The 14,896-nt window shown below is 41.3% G+C and overlaps 1 protein-coding gene across 1 annotated transcript in view; it reads right to left on the bottom strand.

Moving 5' to 3' along the window:
- Positions 1 to 14,896, bottom strand: part of EMB1895 (ARM repeat superfamily protein) — a 93,097-nt gene that overhangs the window by 33,606 nt on the left and 44,595 nt on the right. The window lies entirely within an intron of this gene.

Below are 14,896 nucleotides of genomic sequence, written 5' to 3'. Positions count from 1 at the left end.
AGAGAGGAAGCAAAATTCGAGAAAGAAAGAGAGACAAGATGCAAAATGTATGAGTGAAACTTAAAAGTGAGAGAGCGAGATAGAGAGAGGGATAGGGAGATGACAAGAAGAGAAGGTGAGGAAAAGAGAGAGGGAGAGGAAGAGGGAGAGGGAGCGGAGAGAGAAATAGGAGAAAGAGAAGGTGAGAGAGAGAGAGAGAGAGAGGGAGAGAGAGGTAGAGGGAGGGGGAAGAGACTGGAAAGTACGGTGATTAAAGAAGATGGAGGCTTGAAAGTTGAGCTCAAGAGAGGGAGATTGATGAGTTGGAGACTAATTTATGTGGTGAGATGGGGGAGAAGGCTGCCTTTTTATAAGGACAGAGGTGAGGGAGAAGAAAAGAGCAAGGAGTATGAAAGTGGGAGGAGTATGAAAGAAGAAAATTTTGAATGTGTAATAGCCTAAAATATAGGCAGAATTTCAAAAATATGTACCAAGGGACATCTTAAATAGTCTTTTTGGACCCGAAAAATTTGGTCCTTTTGCAAAATTCTGTAAAATTTTGCTAAATTTGCCTATTTTATACTCTCGGAAATACATATTAATGCAATCCGGATAAATTGATTAGTGAAATTTTGGGGCTTTTGCCAACATTTGTGAATTTTGGCAAAATTGATGGGTGAAATGTACATTGGGGACATTGCTGAAGCAATCTTGGTGCTATACACAGCGAAATTCGAGCGTATTATCTCTCACTCATGAGATTTTGAAGAAATTGCAAAGAATTCTGGTGTTTCTGTGTATCAAAAGTGTTTTTGGGCACTTATGTATGCAGTACACATGTTTGGCAGCTCCCATTGAGTTGATATATTGCTGAATATTCATGGTGCAACAGTCTTTTAGTGATCACTTGCAGATTTGGGATTGTTGCAAATGTAATTTTGGTGATATTAATGAAGTGGGAGTCACTTTGCAATGGTGTATGCATGGATTATATGATGAAATCTCAGTTATATTGTTGAAAGTCATTCCTTCTATTGTTATACATGAACTTGGATCAAGTCTTGCTCTTATCTCCTGAAATTCTGGGCTGAAATTAGCTGAACATTCAGTCTAATATTTACTGTAATAAAATACAGCATTGGTACTTAGCACTTTGCTAACTAATGGCCACTAATGCTTCCAGCAACAATGACACTGAATCCCTTCTTGAAATCAAGAGGTTTGATGGCACTGGCTTTGACTTGTGGAAGGACAGGATGCAAGGCATTTTGTTTCTCAAGGACTGTGATGATGCTCTCCTGGAAATCAAGCTTGCAGCTATGACAGATGAGGATTAGGCTTAGACTCAACAAGAAGGCCATTGCATACATTAAAATGGTTGTATCTGATGATGTACTTACAAACATTAAGCATCTGGATACTGTTTATGCCATATGAAAAAAGTTGATGGACACTTATGAAAATACAACTCCAATAAATCAAGTGCATCTCATGTGCAAGCTTGTGAACATGGAGTTGGACGAGTCTAAGCCAGCATTGAAGCATTTAAGTGTTTTCAGAGGGATTTTGACTCAATTACAGGGCTCTGATTTGCAACCCTTCAATTTATCATTGAATGCTATTTTTTTGTTGATGATATTGCCTGATAGTTGGAAGTCTTTGCTTGTTTCACTAAGCAACAACCATGCTTTAACCTTTGATGGTGTTAGGGGCACTATTCTCAATGAAGAGATTAGAAGTAAGTCTAGTGGAGAAAGCAATGGTTCAACCTATCATCTTAGAGGCAGGTCAAAAAAGAGGGGTAATGCAAGAAAAAAAGGCAAAAGCACGAGTAAAAGCAAGGGCAAACAGCAAGATGTTAGTTGCTATCAATGTGGGCATAAAGGACATAAAAGTCTGATTGTCAATACTACAAGAAAGAGCAAGAAAGAAACGGCAAGGAAAGAAAAAGAAGGATGACAAGAAAGATAATGACAACTCTCCCTCAAAAGAAGTTGCAAAGGAAAATGTTGCATCTAGTGTGGTTATTGAAGAGCTCTCTAACATTAGAGAGATACTTGTTGTAGCCTCATGTAATGATGTAAATGTTATAGCAGCACCAAGTGATACGCACATCACCAAAAAGGAGGTGATTGATACCTTAGCATAAAGAAAAGTTTGTTGTCAGTTGGGAAACTTGATGCAAGAGGATATTTTACTACCTTTGGTGGTGGATCTTGAAAGGTCCACAAGGACTCTATGCTGATTGTTAAAGGCAACAAAAAGGGGACTTTGTATTATTTGCATTGTAAAGTATTACCTGGCAAGTTTTTGGCTATGGCTGAAGTTGATTCAAAGATGGAACTTTGGCATAAAAGACCAGGCCATATGAGCCAAAAAGGCCTTCAAGTTCTCTCCTCTTTAGAGAGATTTGATGTAAAAGGCTTTGGTCTCGACTTTTGTAATGACAGCACATATGGAAAGCATGGGAAGTCTTCTTATTACTCTGGTGTCATTAAAAAGTCCAATGCTCTTGTTCTAGTACACTCTAATGTGTGTACTATACATGTTAATTCACATGGAGATACACGGTACTTTGTCACTTTTATTGATGATTTCAGTAGAAAGTAATGGGTGTATGTGTTAAAGAGCAAAAAGGAAGTGTGAATGCCTTTAAAAGATTTCATGCTTTTTTACCACACAGAAAGGGCTTAAGTTAAAAGCTATAAGAACGGATAATGGGAGCGAGTATGTTTCTGATAAGTCCAAAAAGTTTTGTGCGATGCATGGCATTAAGAGGGAGTTGACAGTCCCTTACAATCCTGCATCAAATGGCATCGCTGAAAGATATAATCGCACACTTTGTGAGAGAGTCAGATGCGTGCTTGTCCACACCTAATCTCCCCCAGCAGTTCTAGGGAGAGGCTCTTAAAACTGCAGTTCATGTATGCAATCGCTCTCCCAATCATACATTGGAAAATGGCATTCCTAAAGAGGTTTGATTTGGCAAACTTGCTTCACATGACCATTTGCATATCTTTGGTTGTGATGCCTTTGTGCATAATCCTGTGAATCAAAGGACTAAACTAGACATGAAATCCATCAAGGGCATCTTCATGGGATATGGAGATGAGGGAGAGATGGGTTATAGTGTTTGGCTTCCTAGGACAAGAAGATATTACACAATTGGGACGTAGTATTTAATGAGGCAAAGTTGCTAAAAAATGCTACACATGGTGACCCTAACAAAAAGAAGGTCAAATTTCAACAGGAACAACCAGCCATTCAGCAACCATTAGCTAAAGATTTTGTCCCTTTTGATGTTGAAAATGAGCAGCAACCTATTATGCTACAGCTAGAAGATAATGGACAGCAAATAGATGCATATGATGCAATAGGACAGTAAGAAGAACATGCTAAAAACAGGTTACAGCAATAAGAAAATGCTAAAAATCAGCCACCAAGTGATGGTGTGCACATACCTAAGGATGTACGTCCATTGCCTATCAATATAGATCATTGGGTAAGAAGGTCTACACGTATCAGAAGGCAGCCACACAAGTTTTAGCCATCTTTGGACTGCATTTTATTGACTCATGAAGGTGAGCCTCTGGCATTTAGAGAGGCATGGTCATGTGAAAACAAGAGAAAGTGGAAGCTTGCTATGCACACAGAAGCTTCTAAGGAAGCTATTTGGCTTGGCTGTTTGGTCAAGGATTTTGGTCTTTCTTCACGTACCCCAGTGCCTGGTTGTGATAGCCAAAGTGTTGTATGTCTAGCTGAGAATACCATGTTTCACGCATGTGCCAAACACATAGATGTTTGGTATCACTTCATTCGACAAGTCTTGGATGATGGTCTTATCACACTGACTAACGTCAAAACCCAAGATAACCCTACATATGTTCTCTCTAAGAGTCTTGCAAAGGCTTAACATGAGCATTGCATCCAATTAGTGAGAGTTTTCTAGCTTAAAGGTACCACTTTGGGCCCTTAAGAGGGAGGTTGTTGGGTATAAATCTCCATGTGTATAAACTTACGAGTGTGAACACACCCTTATTTGTACCCTAATATATAAATACATTTTATTCTTTGTGTGCCAGAACACTAACTGATACTCATCTTAGGATTCTCTCACTCTCACTCTCAACTCTACTCCTGTTCCATTTCTATCTCGAACTTCATTACACACTCATCTCAGCAACGGATAGGGAACCTGCTCTTGTGATGGAACATCATACGGTGCACTAGCATGCTCATGCCATACCATTGGGTGATGTCAACTGAATTGGGGATTGTCTGACATGAAATTGACTCCATGCCTTTCTGTTGTCCTTGCTCAAAAAGAGCTGATACATCTCAGACTCTAGTTTAGCTAGATAATCCCTCTTCTTTTTCTGCACAAGACAACGTAAGACGTTCTGTGCATGCTTGTATATGCGTGTCCCTAGTGTAACATCCCTCTGTAGGCACATTCTAGTTTGTCTGCATGAAACCAGTCTTCCTTCCGTACATGGGTGGTAACTCCCTAATTACAACTTAATTACAACAGCAAACAATAAATGCAAATCTGAAAATATAAATTTACCTACTGATCTTGGACAATGCACACTCGATTGGCCCCAAAATTGACGTCCCTTCCGGTATTTCTTTAGCTTTATTGAAGAAAAAGTTGATTTACAATGAGATTCTCTCAATCCTTTTCGGTATTTCAACTCCCCTTGCTGTCCAAAGTGACCCGCAAGTTTTCAATCTATTTTGCCCCTTGATTCGAGCACTCAATTAGCATTCACCCACTTCATAGACCATGGAAATGCCCCAAATTCAATGGTTGGCTAGTCCTCCACCTGAATTCAGCTGAAATTCACCTTCAGCCTTATTGAACACTAACTAATACTCATCTTAGGATTCTCTCACTCTCACTCTCAACTCTACTCCTGTTCCATTTCTATCTCGAACTTCATTACACACTCATCTCAGCAACGGATAGGGAACCTGCTCTTGTGATGAAACATCATACGGAGCACTAGCATGCTCATGCCATACCATTAGGTGATGTCAACTGAATTGGGGATTGTCTGACATGAAATTGACTCCATGCCTTTCTATTGTCCTTGCTCAAAAAGAGCTGATACATCTCAGACTCTAGTTTAGCTAGATAATCCCTCTTCTTTTTCTGCACAAGACAACGTAAGACGTTCTGTGCATGCTTGTATATGCGTGTCCCTAGTGTAACATCCCTCTGTAGGCACATTCTAGTTTGTCTGCATGAAACCAGTCTTCCTTCCATACATGGGTGGTAACTCCCTAATTACAACCTCTAAAGACGTTTTTCAGTCTTGCATGGGCATTTTTCACAAGTGGCAGCCTTCCCAAATGGTCTTTCCAGCATTTTTCATAATTAAATATTAATTTTCAGTCTTTAAATACTAAAAATTAATCTAATAATTATTTCGATGCCCTGAAAAATAATCTGACTAGCCAATAATTAAATTGGCTAGGCAACTTTCATTCTCAAGCGTCTCTGTGCCAACTTTGACCATCACATTGGCATTAGGTATCATTAAACGCCACTTCTCTAGTGTCACCAACTGACACTTATGGCCAAATGGATAACCTAGACCAACAACTGGCACCAGATACCACCAAGTATATGTACGGCATAGCTTATAGCAACTTTTGCCTTTGACATCCCGTGATTTCTTCGGATCCCGAGCTCATAAATTTACTTTAACCCCAGTTGCACCTTCATGTGCAACATTTACTTAATCGTGTGATTAGAAATTAATCCACATGTTAAGTAAGGTTTCAAAAATACATATCCTCATGGCATTGCACTCATCATCATATCAAGCATTTTAAGGGCAATGCATCTGCATGGTGCAATAGAGCCCATCTTACATGGGAATGCCTCTATAGCTATTGTATGTAAAACGGTTAGAAACAAGGGACGGGGGACGAGAACGAGGTCGGGGACGGGGGGGAAAACGGCATATTTAAAAAATACATTTTCACATATAAAACACTTTTCAGCTCATCACATTAGATTAAACTGCAATGAAATGTATAAACAAGCACAGTTTGAGCTTTAAAAACATCATTTTTCATTGAATTTTAGCAACATATTGCATAACGAACATGAGATGAGCAAATGACAAATACAAACCGTATGGATAAACTTCAACAAACAATGTATTACAAAAGAGTTCAAACTTCAAACTTCAAAGATAGAAACTAAAAACAAATGATCAAAGAGAACAAATCTAAAGGAAATTGTCATCATCTGCAACAAAATGAGCATCTACAAGCTGTGCCATGTGGCAATAGGTCATGAAATCATATAAGCAACTAGCAATTGGATACCAATCTATAAATAGCCATAAACCAGAAACCAATATACAAAATGAACTCTAGCAAGGAATAAGGTCAAATCTAGAGGGAATCATCATCATCTCTAGCAAAATGCACATCTGCAACTCTTGAAGTGCTAGCCTGATGATCATAGCTGCCATGCATAGTCTCCATAAAACGAGTATGCTCTTCCTCCTGCTCCATCTCCCACTGGGTAAATGGATCGGCCTGTGATGTAACACTTCTACAAATCATTCTCAAGTTGGCACTAACAAAGACTAAATCATTTGCTTTTTCTACTCCAAGGCGATTCCCCTTCTTTGAAGCAATATGACTGTAGGTGCTCCATAATTGCTCCAAGCAAGAGGAGCTTACTGCTTGACTTAAGATACGAACAGCCAACTTTTGCAACTCTAGCCTATCTGATCCAAAATCCTCCCACCGCAAATGTGCCCCAACCTTGCATCGGTCATGTAGAGCATCTGCACAGCCATAAGAGTTTTTTGCTCTCCTATAGAGAGCAAGCTCATCTCTAAATTTGCGCCTAGTGTCAACATCAAGCACCATGCGCTCAAGAATTTGTCTCGAATGGAGATTGACCTCAGCATCATTTTCTTGATCCTTACTCTAAAACTCAAGGTCCAAAACAAATGTAACTGAATGTAGAGGTAAGCTATAGGCATTCCACCTCTCAATACACAAATCATGTATCTCCTCATATTGCTCAGCATCAGGCACTAAATCTTTTAACTTTTCAATCATCCTATCCATTGCCTTGTACACTTTGCCAATACATGGTTGCATGCCATCAACGAGTCTCAACAACTATACAATAGGCACAACCATTGCATCAATTTTTTTAACATTATCCCAAAATTCATTGCTCTCTATATTTTCTCCGCATGTTATGCCCACAAGAGCAATTGCCAATGAAGAAGTAGTAAACTCATCACTAACAAACAACTATCTCATTGAACCTATACATTCTCTGAGGCGTCTCAACATCAAAAAGTTGTAGGCAACATCTTTTTTTATCTTTTTGTAAACTCATAGCAAAGGTATTGGTGATTTAAAATAAAAGTAACCATTTGATTTGCATCATGTATCACAAGATGGCCCATGATAACTTACCAATATCCTTCAAAAGGTCATGCAAGCAATGCGCCATGCAATAAAAAAATGTGATATGCTTATACACTCCATGAACAATGGCACCTGCTGCCCTATTTGTAGGCTCACCATCAGCCACAAAACCAACCACCAAATGTGGCCCAACAATCTCAATGGCAGAGATCCACTCTACTACAAGTTGATCTGCAAACTTCCCAGTGCCTAAAGCATCATAGGATGACATAAAATACATCTCCCCTTGAGAATAAGCTACAATGCCATGGATAGACCTCTTTCTCGTGTCACTCCACCCATCAGTGATAAGTATGACACCATTTTTCTCCCGATCTCTCTTTATGTTTACTGCAGCTTGCTCCACGACACGCTTTTCCTTATCGAGCAAGGCAGTGCGTAAAGTCTCAGAAGAGGGGGACACATAATTAGGCCCATACTCTCCAACCTTCTTCAACATGGCTCTAAAGTACTCCAACCTAGGGACATAAAATAATAAACACAATAATTATCATGATGACGTGATTTTAGAACAAGTTATAAGTTTATATTATATAAGTTACAAAAAAGTTATAAATTTAACAATTATATTATTTAAGGAAAAAAAGTATAAATAGTAAAGATTCAAGCATATCAATTTGTCAAGACTCAAAACCTCACTGTATGAAAGGCAATATGGTCGTGGTAGAATAAACGGGTCACTGCTGAATCTGTCTCCTCTTTTTTATTGGGTCCCAACTTCCCTCGAGAGTAATTTGGCGTCTAATGGTCGAGGACGAAGGCACTGATGGTGAATATGGACTCAATCCAGCAACTCCATGTGGTGTGGATGCCACACTCGCTACGGTAGATGAAGCTCTAGGCCTATCAGCTACTGCTGCTGCCACTACCGCAAGTGTAGCTGGATCGACCGCCACTCGTGCACGCCTCGATCCAAATAGAGCCTCATGTCCAGCCACACGATATAGAAGCTCCCTTCTCTTCTCTGGTGTGACACAGGGACAAAATTGCACTTCCAATCTTGGCTTATGCAATAAATGGACCCTTACTTTATTTGCGCCACTCGTACGCCGATATCGACACAGCTTGCATGACCAAGGGCATAATCCGCCTCACTTGATGGGCGTTCAGCATTTACCTCATCCCACCATGACCATGTGTCGGAGCGTCTGCCTCTCCCTCCACCCCGACGAGCCGGTCGTGAAGAATCCATGTTGGTTGCTTAGTTGCTCACTGCGGGACCCAGGTGCCCGATGTAGGGAGGCTAGAAGCCCAAACTCCAAGGAGCAAGAAGAAAGAGAAGATGATGATGATGATAATGAAGAAGAGGAGATGGAGGAGGAGACAAGAAGAAGAAGAAGAAGAAGAAGAAGGACTGCGGAGCGGGCAACAAGGCGGGTAGTAAGGCGGGCTGCACAGTGGGGCAATAAGGCGGGCTGCAGGGGAGGTAGGAGTTGGAAGCTAAAGCAGGTAAGGTGGGCTGCGAGGGGAGCTGGAGCAGGTGTCGAAGGAGCAAGTGTCGAAGCGGGAGATGCGCGACTGCAAGTAAGGCGGACGGGAGTTGAGCGAGGAGCGAGGAGCGGTGACTATCCGCTCCCGACAGTCCCATCCCTAACAGGTAAGACGTCCCGGGGACGTGGCGACGGCTGTCCCCTTGTGACCAATATGAATGGGGACATCCCTTGTTCCACCTCCGCGTCCCGCACAGGCATCCTGTTTTGGAACGGCGTTCCAGTATCCCGAGGGTCTAGGATAGGCATCCCCTGTTACTAAAACCTTCACTAGAGATTTAGTGACATCCTCTAGTGATTCGTGTTGGTCTAGCTAGCTTAAGCCATCTCGTACAGCATCACTATAGATATGTGAAGTTCACTCTAGAAACTCATAGTTCAGAAATGTGTGTACTTGTGTCCATGTTTCCTGCATTTGACCACATGCTAGGGTGAATTTTAGGATTGTATGGTCGGCTACTAGACCAATCGGCTTTGTTGGAAAATGGCAGCTAGCTATGGAGAGAGAGAGGAGAGACAATGACAGCAAGAGAGTGAGCTGAAGCAAAAAAAAAAAAGTACTTGCTAGAATGAAAGATAGAGTGAAAGTAAAACTTATGTTTAGGTCAAGGGTTGACCTGGCCAGTCTTCCACCAACTAACTAGAGTTAGGTTTATTTTACTCTAGAGCCTAGTGTCACTACTTTAAGTTTCTAAGACACTAGGTGTATACATCTTACATTGACACTTTAATAAGTGTCCACACCACACAAATTACATTGGGCACTGCCCATAGTATCAGCAAATTCTAACACCCCCCTATAGTGCCAATGTGATGAAGTACAAGGATGATTTATCACCAAAGGGTAACAAGTTTAAGGACTTTCGAAAGCCCTCAAACTTCTCGCATGGTAGTGCATTGGTGAAAATGTCTGCAACATTTTTCTATGTGGGTATATACATCAAGCTGATCTCTCCTGCATAGCATCTCTCTCTGACATAATGGTAATGCACCTCTATATGTTTCGTGCGAGCATGAAACACAGGATTTCGTGCTACTACAATAGCACTCTGACTATCAAAAAGAATGGATGTAGGACCCTCCAATGGTAAATGTAGATCAGCCAACAATCTACGCAACCATACACATTTCACTATTGTCGTGGAGCCTGCCTTGTCCTCAGCCTCACAAGACGAGATAGCCACTATAGGTTGTTTCTTGCTTAGCCATGAAACGCATGAACGGCCTAGAAAGAAACAACGTCCACTAGTAGACTGCCTAGTGTCTACATCACCAGCCCAATTTGAATCACTATAAGCCTGTAATGCAACTCTCGCCCCCTAGGAAATAATAATAAATGTGACTCAGTACCTTGCAAATATTTGAAGATCTACTTAACAGCTTGCCAATGTATGGTCCATGGGCTATGCATATACTTGCTCACCTAAGATACTGCATACTAAATGTCATGGCGTGTGTTGCAAAGATAAATAAGACAACGAACAGCCTGGCTGAAAATGCAATATTAGACATCTCTTCGCCATCATGCATAGACAGCTTTAAGCCTGGCTCCATAGGAGTGCACATAGGTTTGCAATCTTGCATACTAAACCTATGTAACAACTTATCCACATATTGTGACTATGACATGATGATACCATGCTGATTTTGGGTGAATTGAATCCCCAAATAATAGTATAGGCAAACCATATCTGACATAGCAAATGCATGTTTTAATTCAGCCTTAAAATCTACAATTTTTTCTTATGTAAGTCTAGTGAGCAGCATGTCATCTACATAAAGAATGATAATCAGCAAGTCCCCCCCCCCCCCCCTCATTCTTAATATATAGAGTAGGAGTAGTTGGACTATTTTTAAACCCTTTGCTAGCCAAATAAGCATCAATTTTGAAGTACCATGCACGAGGAGCCTGTTTGAGACCATAAAGAGCTTTATGCAACTTGCATACCATGTGAGGTTGTGACACATAAACATCCTCATGCAAATCCCCATTCAAGAATGCCGTCTTAATGTCCAACACATGTACTTTCCAGCCATAATTTGCAACAATAGCAATCACACATCTCACCATACTCATACAGGATGTAGAAGCAAAAGTTTCTTCATAATCTATGCCCTTTTTCTATGCATAGCCTTTTGCTACCAACCATGCTTTGTACCTTTCAATTGTACCATCAGCCTTGCGTTTGAGTTTTGAAAACCCATTTTGTGCCAATGGCCCTCTTGCCAGGTGGCAAATCCACAAGATCCCATGTAGAGTTAGTGGCAATAAAGTCTAACTCATCCTGCATGGCCTGCATCCAATGTGCATCTTGTTAAACTTCATCCAAGGAAGTAGGCTCATCATCATCCAATAGTAAGCTCATAAACACATGCTCATCACAATCATCTACTTCTATAAAATCAATCAAATGTGCCCCCCTTGCATCATTTGCTGCATTTCTGGCAACCCTTCTAGTGCGTCGAGGTATAGGAGCATCCATTTTACTCCCTTGGAGAGTCTCTAGCAACCATCTTGAAACTATTTTGGCTGCATTTACAGCAGCCCTTTCATGATGTATTGCTTCTTCCACTGCATGTGGCAAACCATCATCGATACCCTGCTGTTCGGGAGCATATGGTGCAGCAACAGCTTGCTGTATTAAGTCTGTCCTGCCATTTACAGCAGGCATAGACTCCAAAGTAAGTGGCAAAAAACCCTCAAAAACATCACCAATGTCATGGGTGGCTAGCATTTGAAATTGATCATGTGAAAATGCAGCATTTTCAGCAAATAGGACAACCCTACTGACAAAGACTTTCTTCGTGCGTGGGTCATACAACCAATAGCTCTGCTCTCCGAACTGTAGCCAATAAATATGCATTTTACAGCCTTGTCATCAAGCTTCCCACAAAGCTCTTTCGGAACATGTGCATAGGCTATGCAACCAAACACCTGAAAGTAGTCTACTTTGGGTTTCTTGCCATGCCAAGCTTCGAACAGTGTGATCATCTTCAGTGTCTTAGTGGGTGCACGATTCAACACATGATTTGCACACTGAAGGCCTTCTAGCCAAAATTTATAAGGTAGCCCCTTGCTTTTTAGCATACAACGAGTCATCTCCACAAGAGTCCGATTCTTCCTTTCAGCAACACCATTTTGCTGAGGAGTCATTCTAACAGTGGCTTGATGCATAATGCCATGATCAAGCAAATATGCCTCAAAAGCACGAGACATGTACTCCCCCCTCCCCTCTATCTGTGTGAATTGTCTGCACTTTTAAGTCAGTTTCACATTCAAGCTTTGCAACAAGATGTTTGAAATGCATGAACACATCGGATTTTGCCTTCAGCCCATACACCCATGTATAGCGAGAGTAGTCATCAATAAATGTAACAAAGTATTGATGGCCTCCAAGTGCACGTGTCCTCATGGAACCACAAACATCGGAGTGAATAAGCTGCATTTTTTAGACAGCACGCACTGCACCATCCTTTTTTAAGGCAAACCTATGCATCTTGCCCAAAATACATCCCTCACATGCATGAGGAGGTGAAGTCTCCACTGGAGGCAATGCATCTACCATATATGACACCTCTGAAGGGTCATCAAATTCCCAAAGCTCATGTGTCCATAGTGGGCATGCCATAGCTCCGCATTTTGCATAGCGAACGAAAGAGTAGTGACTGCTAAAGCATCATGAAACTGTCTGTCACATGTATCCAACAGAAATAGACCCTTATGTAGGGTGCCGAACAGCCTAAGTGCATAATCCATCTCTCTGTCTCTAACAATGTATTTGTCATCCTCAAAGATGACTTGAAAGCCATGCTTATGAAAAGCAAAGATAGACAACAAGTTCTTTGTAATGCCAGGTACAAACAAGACATCTAAAAGCATGAAATCACAACCATTTGCAGCAGTAATAGTGACTATCCCAATGCCACATACATCATAATTGCTGTTGTTTTCACATATAACATGCTTCCCAGCAAGGGCTGAATGCAAAGAGGTAAACAAACACTTCCTGGAAGTGATGTGTATTGACGCCCCACTGTCAAAATACCGTGTTTGCTGCATTTCAGCAGCATTAAATGCTGAATCAGCCATTGAAGAATCATAATTGCATGTAAGAAATGCATAGTTCTCCTCTACAAAGTTGGCTGAAGTATCATCATCAGTAGATTTGTTGTGGCTGATGCTTCTTGGACAGCCAAACCGGAATTCTTTTTCTTGTCTTTGGCCAACCTCTTTCTGCATTTATCAATATAGTGACTGGGCTTCTTGCAATAATGGTATTTCCCCTTCTTTTTATTCTTTTCTGTGTCGTGGACAACCTTATTTGATAGCTATCCAACATCACCCTTTTGCTGATTTTTTATATTTTGCTTGACTTTTCCTTTGCCCTTGAACTTGGAAAACATAGCCACATCACCTGAACGCAATGCCACATTCTTCCGAGTATCCTCCTCTTATAGCAAAAGGCCTTTCAACTCCACAAATGTTAAGGGGCTACTGCCCCTCCCCCCCCCCCCCCCCCCTCAAAGACAACATCAAAGAGGTGTGGAAACCAAGATATTATTCTGGAAGAGAGTTCAATGTGATGTTTACCAATTCAGCATCTTGAATGACCTCATCAACATTGAGTAGCTACTCACACAAATCCTGTATGTGACTAAGGTGCTTTGTCATGCTATCACCTTCATCCTGTTAGCAAATAAGTCAGTTCATGGTTGAGTCTGTACTTGTGGTACAGCAAGCTGGGCACATAGACATTTTTTAGGCATTTTATTTGTCATTATTTATTGAGGTTTGGGCATTATTTCCAGCCAGTCGGCCAGCATTTAATGCTGGCCGACCAATCATATTTTAGGCATTTATTTGGCCTATATATATTGTCTGGCTCTCTCCTCTATTTATTCATTCATCACTGGACAGTCCTTGGGGAGAGAGGGAGCAAGTGCCAGTGTCTCCACAGCCGGTGACTCTGTTTCCGGAGTATACATCTGAGTTCTCATCAGTATTGTGTTCTCTCTTTCTTTTCTTTTGTCTTGTGTTCGGCAATTTATTTCAGCACATGTTTATGCTTCCATTGCTGCATCACTTCTGACATGGTATCGGATTTCAGGATTAGTGCTCCTGCTGTGTTTTCTTGCTAATTTCACGACTGCTTTCACCCTTGTTGATTAGGCGGATGCTGCTCCATTCAAGTGACCTGTTTGACCTGCGTTTTCTGCAGATTTGCCATCGCCTACTGTCCAACATCTCCTGCTGCCTGTGTTTTCATCATCAAGCTGCTGGCGACAGTACCTTACACCTGTTTATCCAGTGTGCAGCCTGCATTTTGCTGTTTTCAGCATATTTTGGGCTGAGCAACTGGCAAAACAAACCATTTTTGCTGTTTCTAGCAGTTTTGAACTGATTTTTTGACTTTGTGCAACAGACTTTGGCTTCTTTTGATCAGATTTTGGGTTATACTATATGTGAACTCTTGTTTTTTTGCAGTCTGTGCTCGTGGTTTGGCTGTGTTCCTTCTCCACATCCTTTCCTTTCTCTACTTATTTTCTAAATCCCCTACAAATGGATCCTTTGTGCACCTTCACTGATGATATGCAATATGGAGATTCCAGTGATGCTTTTGCAGCTTTAGAGAGGGGTTTGAAGACAAAGAAGTCGAAGGCCCAGTGTTACCATTGTGGCAAGAAAGGTCATTTATAGAAGGACTACACTGAGTTAGTAGCTTCCAGGAAGAAAAAAGGAGTAGAAGACAAAGCGGGATGCGGACTCCTCTGACGAGTCCTTATCTGCCTCAAATTCCGATTCCAATCCTCCGGCAAAGGCAAAGTCCAAGGCGCAAAAGGGATCCTCTTCTTCGAATCGTGGGAAGGGCTTAGTGGCCCCTTCCTCGATTGCTTTCTAGTGGTGGTGATGCGGACATCCCTCACGACTCTCCAATGCCAGAGAGGGAGTGTGA

The sequence above is a fragment of the Lygodium microphyllum genome, chromosome 25, assembly GCF_053477565.2.
Source record: "Lygodium microphyllum isolate KBCC chromosome 25, Lygodium_microphyllum_v1.1.10, whole genome shotgun sequence".
NCBI lineage: Eukaryota > Viridiplantae > Streptophyta > Polypodiopsida > Schizaeales > Lygodiaceae > Lygodium > Lygodium microphyllum.
This window is presented reverse-complemented; position numbering and strand designations above follow the sequence as displayed.